At 39.1% G+C, this 14619-nt stretch overlaps 1 protein-coding gene and 1 pseudogene across 4 annotated transcripts in view; one reads left to right on the top strand and one right to left on the bottom strand.

Moving 5' to 3' along the window:
• The window catches only part of CDK19 (cyclin dependent kinase 19), a 179577-nt gene that overhangs the window by 32090 nt on the left and 132868 nt on the right, over positions 1–14619 (bottom strand). The window lies entirely within an intron of this gene.
• LOC113610499 (proteasome maturation protein pseudogene) lies at positions 3903–4466 on the top strand (annotated as a pseudogene). The gene has a single exon (XR_003429109.1). The product of XR_003429109.1 is annotated as a proteasome maturation protein pseudogene (transcript).

Raw genomic sequence — 14619 nt, 5'->3', positions numbered from 1 at the left:
ATTTTTTAAAAGGAGTGAATAATAGGTTCAAAATTCAGGATATTTGTTACCTCTTAGGAGGAGACAAGAAGACAAGATGAGGGAAGAAACATAAATAGAAGCAAGCTATTGGTAATATTCCAGTTATTGAGTTAAGGGATAGGCTCCTGACTGTTATGCTTTGTAAGATAATATATAAAGCAAGGAATGGGGATAGGTGCTGTTGGGAGTGGGATGACAGGGTGTTATTTCCAACATCGTTTAAGCATAATTTTAAATTACTTACATAATGCCTCTCTGAGAAGGTAACATCTGGGATAAGACGTGAAGAAAGTGCAGTAATAAGGGAAGAGCAACTTGAAAGGCTTGAGGCACAGGTAAAGCAGAGACAGGCTACGGAGAACAGTGGGCATCGGGGAGAACAGAGTGGTAAGGCACTGATGATTCTAAAGAGAAGGAAACCCTAGGTAGTGCTCGCTTGCTGTTTGCAGTGGTTCTGCTTTTGGCACAAGTCATTTGGGTAGCAGAACTGGATGGGTTTGTGTGTGTGTGTGTGTGTGGTACGCGGGCCTCTCACTATTGTGGCGTCTCCCGCTGCGGAGCACAGGCTCCGGACGCGCAGGCTCAGCGGCCATGGCTCACGGTCCCAGCCGCTCCGCGGCATGTGGGATATTCCCGGACCGGGGCACGAACCCGTGTCCCCTGCATCGGCAGGCAGACTCTCAACCACTGCGCTACCAGGGGAGCCCCTGAATGGGTTCTTGAGCACTGTCTAGCCTGTGCTCTGAGAGTTGATGAGGGCTGCAAAGAGATCTGCAGCAGAGCAAGATCATGGTGTTCGGAGCAGTGAGGAAAAACCTTGGTGGAGCTGGCAGGGTGACTCACTGGAGAAAGAGCAAGGAGGTCAGTGCGGTTGCAGTCAACGTGAGAGGAGGGGAGTTAGCCCAGGGGCAGCAGAGGAGGGGTGGGGCAAAGGTTAGGGAGGGGTGCCAGTCAGACAGAATGACGTGGGGGCTCGGAAAGACTAGGTTTTTCATGACTAGAATTAGCATCGTTTTGTTATATTATCCATCTTACCCATAATTTTTACAAATTGCATAATTTATTTTATATATATCCTGCCCAATCTCTGATAGCAGGGTTTGGAGAGATTACCATTTTCTACTACATTATGTATTTCCATAATGTTTGATTTTGTATATTTTGGTATTGTTTACAAGTAGATAAATGGTATTTTAAAAATATAAGAAAAAAATAATGCTGAGAGGAATAAAGGGTAGAAGAACAAGAGCCAGTGAAAGAACTAGTGAAAGAGCATCCAAGGTAAGAAAACGGTCAGCATAGGGTTCTAGAAGCTAAGAGTTTAAAAAGGAAGAGGTAGCCTTCAGGTGCAACAGAATGAAAGCTGAGAAGAGGCAACTCTGGGACAATTAGAAGGTCACTGGTGACACAGAAAAAATAATTTCTGTGCATTTACAGAAGCTAGACACAATAAATGAGACCCAAATAAGTGGAAAAAAAGGTAAAGGCAGATTTAGAGTACATTTTTCAAGGCCTTAGTGAGAATGGGAATCTCTGGGATATAGCAATTTTTTAAATTGTAAAATCATCAAATAAACCATTTTATGTACCATCTGTTACACTGTTCGCAATTCCTAAATTTTGGATATAGGAATTAAATCCTTTTAAAATAAATATATAAGATAAAAACACAAAGCATGATATAAGGGAACAAAAATTGCTTCGTATAAGAAATGAAAATAGATTATGAGCTGCTGAATGGGAGAAAAGCAGGAAGTTCATCTTGGATCACTGTTAGCTCTTATTAGAAGTTCCTGCAGTCACACCATATGGAAACAGAGAATATGAATATGAGCACAACCACAATGGAATGAGGAGAGAGAGAGAGAGAGAGAGAGAAAAGAGGATCTAGCTAGTTCTGAAGACAGTAGAGAATACCTTTGACGTGATCTACTTGAAGCCCATGGAAGCTCTAAGAGTGAGGCCTGAGATGAGGGCAGAAGTGGTGACATGGTTTAGGGGAGCAGCGACTGTGAGCTCTTTTGTACAGTCTGAGAAAGGAACCTAGAGCTTGGGCAGTATCCATAGAGAAGGGTTCCTGTAGTCAAGTAAAAATCTTGAATCACAGAGGGAATCTTTTTTTTTTTTTTTGCGGTACGCGGGCCTCTCACTGTTGTGGCCTCTCCCGTTGCGGAGCACAGGCACCAGACGCGCAGGCTCAGCGGCCATGGCTCACGGGCCGAGCCACTCCGCGGCACGTGGGATCTTCCCAGACCGGGGCATGAACCCGTGTCCCCTGCATCGGCAGGCGGACTCTCAACCACTGCGCCACCAGGGAAGCCCGGGAATCATTTTTTAATGCACACCTCTTAACTGGGATTTATCTGTCCCCTTCAGGACGAGTGAATGTGTTATGGTCATAAGATACTTGATGTTTCAAAATAACAGCAAAATAAATAACATGATCACCATGAAAATGCATTTAACTTAGGGAACTATATTCAATATCCTGTAATAAATCATAATGGAAAATTAAATAAAAAAAATAAAATGCATTTAACTTTTCAAAGCATTTTCACGTCGATTTTCTTCTTCTTAAGGGAAATACTCAAGGACCTACAGGGCTAGGGGCAAGTCTCTGAACAACTCCATATAACCCTCAAGATTCCACACTGAGTTGTGTTTACAGATATTATGCTGAATTTTCAAAAGACTAACTTTGACAGTGATTAATTAAGTGAAGGTATATGCTATTAAAAAACAAAGGAAACTGCAGCTCATGCACACACACCCACACACACACGTACAAACCTAAAAGAATGAAAAAAGGATACCAAAATTGTTCTGACCTAGTTACATCCCAGTTAACACAGACTATGCTTTACTAAAACCCCTCTTCTTACTGTGAACACAAAATGCCAGCTGTGAAAGAAAGTGATACTGCTGGGTTTGCACACTTTAGTTACCATAGCAACAGTAGAAATGGCAGGAGTTGGATGTCTCATATTCAAGTTATCAGCAATAAAATTGGACAGACAAATCAAGGCTGCAGGGTTCGTTTTAGTTAAATTGTATTTTAAAGGCAAAAGTCAGGGAATTAATGTGATAAACAGTATGGTTACTCAGAAATTATTCTTGAAATATCTATATTTTAGCAGAATTTAGTTAATTCTTGAATGTACATTCATGATGTTTTTGCATGTATTCTAGATTTGCTTTTTCCTTTTATAGAATCAATTTTTTTCACAGGGTTAAATTTATTTCAGTTAATTGGCACATCATAAATAGAACAGCCTAAAGATATACAATTATCCTACTACATTTGCTTTACACTTCCTACACCAGGACATTTGGAAAAAAAATATGAAACCCACAAGATGACTCTCATCAGCACCAGTAAAGAAGACAGAAAAACAAACACAACTGTCTACAATCCTGAATAATAGGAAAAAACCAATCAGACATCAACTGGACTAGTTTCTGAACAATGAACAGTGCTAGCCTAATATTAATGGCTACAACTATTCTTTTCTTTAAATACAGAAGTGGCATGACTCTCGTCACATTTCATACAGAAGTACATTCCCAGGAGAAAATTTTCAGTTTATGTTCCTTTCTTTACACTGTTCTCCATTGTTCACCTTGAACAAATAAGATTCTGTATTGTAACAAACAGGACAAAGAACTAAGAGTGAGAGACATGCTTTTTTTCTTAAGCACAATAGTCATTTGCTAGTAGCATCAGTCTATCATAATTTTACCTCTTAAAATAACTTCATTGACAGTAAAGGATTTAAAAATATAGAGAATCTGATTATTGTGACTGCAACCTCCTAAAGGGCAGGGAAGATATTTCTATCACCACTTTATGTATCTGCTAAAATCCAGGCATACAGCGTTTAATAAATATTTGTTGAATGGGTTCGCAGAGCGAGTTGAAGGTGAATGCCAGAGGACTTGGATCTCAGCTAAAGGACAGTATTCCAGTTACTGAACTTTCAGCAAGTGGACCTTTTGAAAGTCATGATCTTCTTCGAAAAGATTTTTCTTGTGTGAAAAATGAACTTTTGCCCAGTCATCCTCTTGAATTAACAGAAAAAAATTTCCAGCTCAACCAAGATAAAATGAACTTTTCCACACTGAGAAACATCCAGGGTCTATTTGCTCCACTAAAACTACAAATGGAATTCAAGGCAGTGCAGCAGGTTCAGTGTCTTCCATTTCTTCCCAGCTCAAACCTTTCATTGGATATCTTGAGGGGTAATGATGAGACTATTGGACTTGAAGATATTCTTAATGACCCGTCACAAAATGAAATAATGGGAGAACCACATTTGATGGTTGAATATAAGCTCGGTTTACTGTAATGCAGTGTGCTGTTCATGGAAATAGAGGGGCTGCATCTTTATAGTCATTTTTTACTATAATTTGATGTGCACAACATTAAAAGTACTGACACATGAGAATTTTTGCCTAAATAGTATCTGTGATCATTTGAAATTATTTGGGTCTTTGGTTTATGTGATAATTGAAAGCACTAAAGGGAGATGGTTTTAAAACTTCTAATTTATATTAAAACAATAGCTTTCTATATCTTTAAAAAAATGTTGCTAATTAATATCATAAAACTATCCACAGGTTCCAATTCAGCCTGTTTTCTAGTTATTCCATAAATTTACTTTTACATAACGATTATCAGTATTTGAGTCTGCAAACTTCATAGTAGCATCTTTCAGAATAAACATCTGTTCAGTGGCAGCATTTCAAAGTAAGTACAAAATAAGAGTATTATATTTTACCTTCTTTCAGTATAGTCCATTAATACTCATAAGAATAACACTTGCTTTATTGATGCTACTTTAGAATTATAACTATATTCTTTGATTCTTTCAGGTTGAAAAGTATAAGTTCAGAGGTTTTGATTTTGGTCTTGTTTTTAAAGTGAAAAATTAAATAAAACAATCAGCAGATGTCAATTAAAAAAATAGATTTGTTGAATGAATGAACAATTAAATGAATGAATGAAAATTGCCAATGCTCAGTATTCATCGTCATTTGGTAGGCAAGTTCTCAATTTTGAAAGAAATTGTTAAGAAACCAGAGTGAGCACTTACCATGAAATATGCCAAGCTCACTTCTGAATATAGATTTTTTAAAGACCTAATTTTAATTCAGTCCAGGGTTTCAACAATCACTCATATGCCAATGACTCCAAAATCTATACCTCTAGGTCTCTAAGCGTCTATATATCTAGAGATATGTCAACTGTATGCTGGCTATCTCCACATCATCTCAAATTCAACTTGTTCAAACTGAATCTTCACTGTCTTTCTGATAGTATTCCCTTCTCAGCCACTCAATCAACAAAAGCAAAAGTCTGAACACCTGTCCTTTATTCCTAAAATCTAACCAATCCTCAGGCCTGATTATCTTACCTCCTAAAGATTTATCTGCTATCTCCCCGCCCCCATCTTGATTACCTCTGACCTGATTCAGGCCTTCATCATTTCTCAACCAGCTCATTACAACAGCCTGAGAAAGCTGCTATCCCTGCACCCTCAAACCAATTCTCCACATCCCTGTCTCAGTTGTGTTTCTCAAGCAAAATCCTGACCAGCTCAGCTCTGACTGACCACAGGAAAAACCCATGCTTCTAAACGTGACAATTACGATCCACTGTAATCTGGTCCCTACTTCTTTCTTCTTCCTCTTCTTTCACTACTTTTTTGCTTTGCCCCAGTAATATCAAAGCGCTCACAGTTTCTTACCCCATTCCCTTATTCATGCTGTCTCCTCTGCCTGGAATGTTCTCCCCACCCACGTCCCCCAAGTCATTCTTATAAATTTCTACTCATCCTTTCAGATTCAGCTCAGTCCTCCAAGAGAGCCCCATCCCAACTGGTTAGGTATGCTTCTGTACTCTCAGTACCTTATGCACAGCTAATCCCTGAACATACTTTACAGTTTCTCTTTTGAACCTTACTATTTTATGATTATCAATTTATGTGTATCTTCCCCACCACGCATTCATTGGGAAAGGGACTGTATTTTACCTATCCCTGTATTTCCAGTGCCCAGCATACTGTCTGGAACACCTTAGAAGGACGAAATATGTTTATAAAGCAAACATTCTAGGTCTAAAAACCAGTACTTCCCCCACAGAAATCCAGAAAAATGGACATTAGGTTCCATAGTTCTATTAGTGTCATACTTTAGGTGTACTGTGGGTTAAATAGGCCTTTGTATTCAGAGAACCTAACCACTATTTAAAGTGCTCTTTCTCAGCGAAAATTCCTTCCCAGTTAGAAATTATGTATCAATAACTAGATGTAGGCTGTCTTAAAATGAGCAGTCCATAATACTAAAGGCTGTGATTAATTTCATTTTACCTTAAAATGGTCTAGAGGTATCTGTAACGGGTACCTATGTTAATTAAACCTCGGTGTTCATGGTAAACAGCTGCCAGCCCAGCTCTGCACAACAGTTAACAATGCACTTCTTTGTCTTTGCCTTTTAGGAGTGGTTACAGGCCTGAACAGCAGAGATAAGGTTTTCTTTTCTCTAACAAGAACCAATAAAAAGCAGCCTTTATAAAAAGCTTTATGCAAGACAAACACATGTATCTAGAAGGCAATTTACCTAACAAACTTCAAGGTCACCAACAGTATAATCAAGATATATTCCACACTGACAGCAAGGCCAGGAAACAAGGCTACAAAGGTATTCAGATGCTATCCTGTTCATTAACTAGTACAATCCATCTGCAGAGAAGCAACACTGGTAGAAAGTAGTTTTCCATTTACATTTGTGACAGTCACATTCAAATCAAATAATTCATTCTTATTATCATGAGAAATTAAGAATGCCAGAGGTAGAAGTTATCAAACAGCCCTCTCATTTTACTCATGAAGAAACACAAAAAAACCTATAACCTCAACTAAGTCCACTGTCCACAGTGGCAGACCCAGGCTTAGAACCTAAGTCTCTCAGAGATGCACTCCAGGCCAGGGTTATGAGAACAAAAGCACACTTGGCAAATAAACAATACTTAATTGACTTACAGTCCTCACCAACAGAAGACTTCTACCCAGATGTGTGCTTAGTTGAAAATATGATCACACAAAATAACCATCATAAATAATCTCCCAGTGAAACGAATCATCAGTCCTTAAATGCAAGGTCCCCTCTTGACGAAGACACCATCATTCTCAGTAAGGGATCTTGAATCATCCTACGGTGTTGGTCAAATAGAATGCCTGTGGTAGCATACACATTTGTCCTAATTCATCAATTTGTAATTAAAATGGGTATATTTTATTGTACATAAATTCTACTTCAATAAAATTAATTTAATAAAATAGTATGTCTGAATTGATTCTTCAGTTCTACACATAGGCCTCAAAGTACTGGGGCTCCTTCTGTACGCCTTCACTCCTAACCAGTTTCTGCCATTGCTGTCACTGTGGAATGTATCTTGACTATATACCCTTTTAGGGACTATGAAGTTAACTTGGCAAATAGCCTTCTAGAAATGTGTTTGTCAGTATAGGCTAAGAGAACTATACTAAAGTCAGGATCATCAAAAGAGCCCTGTCGCCGAGCTGAACCTTCAGAGGCCTCATAAGCCACTGTGAGTCAAACCACGTCCCCTTTGAAGCTGGCCCTCTTAGAAGTGCGATTCTTAGTGTGTATCACCTGCCTGTCAAACAGATGGTAGAGCACTATGCTCTAACTCAGACCAGCAGATGTGCAGGACTCTGCTGCAAGCTCTGGTTACTGGGCTATGGTATGGATGATGGAAAAACTGACATGCCAGAAAGAATCACAGCCCCGTATCTAGAACACACCTCAATAATACCTTCTTACATTTGTAAGCTGTGTGTCACAGTATCCAGAGCATTGTTAAGAAACACTACCATACCTATCTTTACAAGGCCTTGTATAGGAGCAGTAGAAGCATCTGTACACAGATGACATGACTACCATCAAAGGCCTTCAGGCTGCCATCATGAGCAGCTGAGCCACAGACTGTGGAGGACCAGCTCTAAGGAACTAGTTAGGAACCAAAGGTCACCAGCAAAAGCCCTAGTGTGATTCTTCAGCATGACAAGATCTGTAATTGTCCAAAATCACCTAAAATTGAAGGTTAGAAGATAACCAGGCCATACTTAACTTTTTTCATTGTTAGCTCTGCATTCTGAAAGAAATTAGGGTGACTAAATCATATTAAAATAAATGCTGCTCTCTGTCACAATTTGTCAAGCAAAACGTTAATAAATCAAATGAAAAATAACAGTCATTTGATTAGCATGGAATTGTTAGAATGAAAAGTTAAGTGAAACACTAACTTTGATCTATTTAAGCCGGTTTTTTTAAACTTTTTAAAATATAAAATATTTAGCAATATTTAAATATAAACTAGATGAAACATGGCCTACTTTTTTTTTTTTAAACAGCAAGAAGCATGTTTCACATATTTACAGTAGGGCTCTACTCTGTAAAGCATAAGTGGCTAGGAGGAGTATCAGGCTACAGGAATTCTGGGGAAGCAAGTGGTTAAAAGGAAGGGCATCGCTGCACTGCTGATGATATTCAGAAGAATGGACAGAAGCTTCTACAGAAAGGAAATCAGGAGGAATTCAGGAACTCTGGAGCTAAGACAATGGAATCAACAACAATATAAAGCACTTATCATTATTGCCATTTTACAAATGAGTAAACTGAGGCTTAAGTAGCAAGATTAACTATCTTGGAAATATTTTTTTTATTTTTTTTTGGCTGTGTTGGGTTTTTGTTGCTGCACGTGGGCTTTCTCTAGTTGCGGCGAGCGGGGGCTACTCTTCGTTGCGGTGCGCGGGCTTCTCATTGCAGTGCTTCTCTTGTTGCGGAGCACAGGCTCTAGGTGCGTGGGCTTCAGTAGCTGTGGCCCGTGGGCTCAGTAGTTGTAGCTCGCAGGCTCTAGAGTGCAGGCTCAGTAGTTGTGGCGCACGGGCTTAGTTGCTCCGTGGCATGTGGGATCTTCCCGGACCAGGGCTCGAACCCGTGTCCCTTGCATTGGCAGGTGGATTCTTAACCACTGCACCACCAGAGAAGTCCAGAAATAATTTTTTTTTTAATCTAGGATCTCAAAGCTCCCATATCATAAGAACTAAGCAAAGCTAAAACTCTAAAACATTATGAAAATGCTTGCAAAATGCTGCCATGATGGCTACAGTAAGATTTTAAGGGTTTCTTTGAATTATAAACATTTGCCTTATCAGGCCCTGTTTAGCATAGACAAAATTAAAGACTTGATGCATCTCCTTGTCACACAAGTTATGAAGAGAAGCTGTGAGGCAAAGAGAGATTTCTAGACAATTCTCCAACAACCAAGCATTTATTTTAATCAAACTTTCACAAAGAAGAACAGCACAGCACTTTTTTTCCAGCTGAGTAGAAAACAGAGGGCCATCTTTGACTTCACATATTGGATTTTCATACTGTGCTGTTCCTAAAAAGTCTTCAAATGCTCTTTTTGGCTAAAGGACTATATTTCATGCTGTCCTTTCACTGCTTGTCAGCTAGCTGTTACAACTCAGCAGCATTACCAAACTTGGAAAACAAAGGTTTTGCTATCATTTAAAGTTTCCTTTGCATTTTTACTTTTGCTTTACACAAGTGTGTGAAAAAGAAAAATAGAAATAAAAAAAGTACTAATATTAGTGATAAGCATATGCCTCAGACTGCATAACAAAGAAAGAACCTCTAGGTATGTTCAAAGTGAAAAATCCTGGATCTCAATTGAACACACCCTCCAGATTTAAGTGGATTAAACTTGTGGTTCAATGCAGGGTGGGAAAGGAGGGAGGGAAGAGAAGAGGAGGGGAAAAGTAAGGAACATATACCAAATTCTGGGAATAAATCACTGAAGAACGTAAAAGGGAAGGAATAATTGGTACATTATAATGTTTTTTCACTCTCTAGAACTATCCCGAAACTCTTACTACACAAGCAATTTTTATACATGGAAAAAATTATATATGAAAGCAGGGGGCTTCCTGCATTTTCTATACCATATTATAACTAACTTAAAAGGACAATAACAGGATCCAAACATCATTTAAAAGCCTCTCAGACTCTATGGTACGCAGCTTCAGACACGGTTTCCAATCATCCCCACCCCCAGTATACACACTCTTACGTAACTACTCCTCTTGAGTGTAGGCTATACCTAGTGACTTCTAATGAACAGAATACAGCAAAAGTAATGAGGCGTCACTTCCATGATTAACTTACAGAAGACTGTGACTTCCATCTTGCTAACACACATTCTCTCTCTCTCGCCCTCAAGTTTGCCACTCTGGTAAAGAAAACTGCCATGTTTTGAGATGCTCTATGGAGAGGTCAACGTAACAAGGAAACAAGGAGGCCTCCACCCATCAGCCTGTGAATCCTGTAAACAACCACGTGAGTGAACTAGAAGTGGACTCTTCCCAATCAAGACTTGAGTTGACTGCAACCTTTCAAAGAGACTCTGAAACAGAGAATCCAAGTAAGCCACACCTAGATTCCTGACCCATAGAATCTGTGAGATGATAAATGTTGTTTAAACTTGGGACTTGCTGATTAACTAAAATGAAGCAACAGACATTCTAGCTCCAGAGAAATGTGTAATAAATGGCTCTGGGTGATTTTGGCATATTAACTGGCAAAACTACATAGTTTTGGTTTGGCGATATTTTTTTTTCTTCCTTATGACACACCGTTGGTTCAGGCAGAATTTTTACTGGATTTTCAACAGCGCTGTAGGCTGTTTATGACATTTTGGCTATGTATATTTTACGTGTCTATTAATAACAAATTGCCCCCACATGTAGTATCTTTATTTTTTAATTAATTAATTAATTAATTGTTTATTTTTGGCTGTGTTGGGTCTTTGTTGCTGTGCACGGGTTTTCTCTAGTTGAGGCGAGCGGGGGCTACTCTTTGTTTCAGTGGGTGGGCTTCTCATTGTGGTGGATTCTCTTGTTGCAGAGCACGGGCTCTAGGCATGCAGGCTTCAGTAGTCGTGGAACGCGGGCTCAGTAGTTGTGGCTCACGGGCTCTAGAGTTCAGGCTCAGTAGTTGTGGCGCACTGGCTTAGTTGCTCCGAGGCATGTGGGCTCTTCCCGGACCAGGGCTCTAACCCGTGTCCCCAGCATTGGCAGGCGGATTCTTAACCACTGCACCACCAGAGAAGCCCAAGAAGCTCATAATTTTGAAAAAGAGATAAACTATATCTTGGCATTCTTCCAACCTACCAGAATAGTAATCCCATAAAAATGAGTCATCCTGTATTTCATCTTCTTACTCTTAGCTATATCCTGCTGTAAAATTAAAATACATCTTTCCTCCCTTGGTGTTTACAAGTTCCAAATATTTATAAACTTATGTCTCAACTGTCTCTCTGCTAAGATGAATATATTTAGCTCCTTTTCTCCTTTCCTTTTAAAGCAATTCCTCAATATAAGTCATCTTTTTGGTGACTTTATTTAAATTCTCTATTTCTGTATTAAATTCTAGTATTCAAATGACATAATTAAAACACTGTTCTAGATATGAAATCAATCACAATGAATAACACCAACCTCACTGATGATGTAATGCTTCTTTGTGTGAAGTCCAAAACACTGGTTTTTATTTACTTTTTAAATTTGTTAGGTTATACTATTACTGCAAATTTATATTTACTCTAACACCTTTAATTGTATGGATTTTCTAGGTTTCTCACACCAAATTAAAATTTAAAGATGGTATGCACTCTGAAACAGTTGTGACTAACAAATAGTGTAAAGCCAGATTCCCTATCATAATAAGAAATGAAGCATTTAAAAACCCTAACTCATTGACTAAAAATGCAACTCTACTCTTCAGCTCACATACAAAATAATAATTTTTCAAATGTCTCCAACATATCCCTTTTAACCATATTCATACTTGATATACTCTATCTTTCTGTATCTACCACTGAATATATCTATAAAGTAAACATACACTTTAAATCTTCTACTCCTGAAAATACTTTGGCAAAACCATGACAATATGACAATATGGTCCAGATAGCAGACCTCATGATCAGAGAAAGAATTGAGTAGGCTATCACAGACTATATTCCTACTGGCTTAAAGTTTCAAATCTTATTAGTTACTTAAGCAGTAGAGGCACTAGGGGAATGTATAGGTAAAATACAAACAAGTGTTATACTAGGTCAGAACCACCTTCAGAACACATCTTCGATATTGTGTCCATGCTAATACAGACGGCCAATAGGCACATGAAAAGAGGCTCCACCTTCCCTGTTGGCACAGTGGTTAAGAATCCTCCAATGCAGGGGACACGGGTTCAAGCCCTGGTCCGGGAAGATCCCACGTGCCGCGGAACAACTAAACCTGTGCGCCACAACTACTGAGCCTGCATTCTAGAGCCCGCGAGCCACAACTACTGAGCCCGCACGCCACAACTACTGAAGCCCACATGCCACAACTACTGAAGCCCACATGCCTAGAGCTCATGCTCTGCAACAAGAGAAGCCACCACAATGAGAAGCCCACATACCACAATGAAAAGTAGCCCCCGCTTGCCACAACTAGAGAAAGCCCAAACGCATCAACGAAGACCCAACACAGCCAAAAATTAATTAATTATTTTAAAAAAGAGGCTCCACATCACTAATTATTAGAGAAATGCAAATCAAAACTACAATGAGGTGCCACCAGTCAGAATGGCCATCATTAAAAAGTCTACAACTGGGGCTTGCCTGGTGGCGCAGTGGTTGAGAGTCCGCCTGCTGATGCAGGGGACACGGGTTCGTGCCCCGGTCTGGGAAGATCCCACATGCCGCGGAGCGGCTGGGCCCGTGGGTCATGGCCGCTGAGCCTGTGTGACCGGAGCCTGTGCTCCGCAACGGGAGGGGCCACAACAGTGAGAGGCCCGCATACCGCAAAAAAAAAAAAAAAAAAGTCTACAACTAACAAATGCTGGAGAGGGTGTGGAGGAAAGGGAACACTCTTATACTGTTGGTGGGAATGTAAGTTGATGCAGCTACTATGGAAAACAGTATGGCGTTTCCTTAAAAAATTAATAATAGAGTTACCATATGATCCAGCAATCCCACTCCTGGGAACATATCCAGACAAAACCATAATTCACAAAGATACATTCACCCTTACATTCATAGCAACACTATTCACAACAGCCAAGACGTGGAAACAACCTAAATGTCCATCAACAGATGAATGGATAAAGATGTGGTACGTATATAAAATAGAATACTACTCAGCCATAAAAAAGAATGAAATAATGCCATTTGCAGCAACACAGATGCAACTAGAGATTATCATACCAAGTGAAGCAAGTCAGAAAGAGAAAGACAAATACCATATGATATCACTTATATGTGGAATCTAAAGTATGACACAAATGAACCTATCTATGAAACAGAAACAGAATCACAGACATAGGGAACAGACTGGTGGTTGCCAAGGGGGAGGGGGTTGGCGGAGGGATGGAGTGGGAGGTTGAGGTTAGCAGATGTAAGCTATTATATATAGAATGGATAAACAACAAGGTCCTACTATATAACACAGGGAACTATATTCAATATCCTATGAGAAACCATAACGGAAAAGAATATTTTTAAAAAGAATGTGTGTGTGCGTGTGTGTGTGTGTGTGTGTGTGTATAAATAAATATAACTGAATCACTTTGCTGTACAGCAGAAATTAACACAACGTTGTAAATCAACTATACTTCAATTAAAAACATACATATTGTGTCCATGCTATGGATGAAGTAATAATAATCAATGGTGGCTTCTTTAATGGAGAAAAATAATTTCATTTGGGGAAAAAAAACTTCATTCTGTTGCTCACAAACTTTTAGCACTTAAAAACAAACAAACTCCCTAGCCTGATATTAGGGCCTTCCTCGATCAGGCTCCAACCCATATCTTCCTAGTCTTACTTCATACTACCCTAATTCAGCTTATCCATTTTTGAGCCAGACAGAACTACGCACTCTTTCTGGGATAATTCAAGTGCTTTGTCACCTCAGAAATGTTACATCCAACACTTCATTAGGTTACCCTCATCTCTCAAATATCTATTTAAATTCTACTCATCCTTCAAAGTCCAGCTCAAATGGCACCTCTCTGAAGCTTGTCCTTATTCCCCCACTCAGAACCTCTTCTAACCCTGAATAGCATTTAGTCTGTACTTCTCACATTGCCATGTTCACATTCTCTCTCGTCTATCGGATAGTAAAATTGTTTGTGTACATGTCATTATTTCTTCTCTCAGACTAAACTCCTGAGAAGGTCTTGATACAGTCATGTTTGTACTGTCCTCACCCTTTCATGCTTTGCACATACAAGGAAATAATAAAAATTTATTTGAGAAGTGTGCTGAATACATATGTTACCTGATCCAAAAACATTCCGCAGTAATTAATATTCTTACTGATATTCATTCACTAAGGAAATATTTACTCAGTACTTATTGTGTACTGAAGCAGTAGTGTACCAAAATGAGCCATAGACCCCACTCTCTCAATAAGTTTATGATCTAGAACATCTTCTAGGCATCTATATAAATTACTATAGTA

Source organism: Aethalodelphis obliquidens, unplaced genomic scaffold, assembly GCF_003676395.1.
Source record: "Aethalodelphis obliquidens isolate GAN/ISIS:26980383/991018 unplaced genomic scaffold, ASM367639v1 scaffold3, whole genome shotgun sequence".
NCBI classification, from domain to species: Eukaryota; Metazoa; Chordata; class Mammalia; order Artiodactyla; family Delphinidae; genus Aethalodelphis; species Aethalodelphis obliquidens.
Note: the sequence above shows the minus strand (reverse complement) of the source record. Positions and strands in the feature narration are given on the sequence as shown.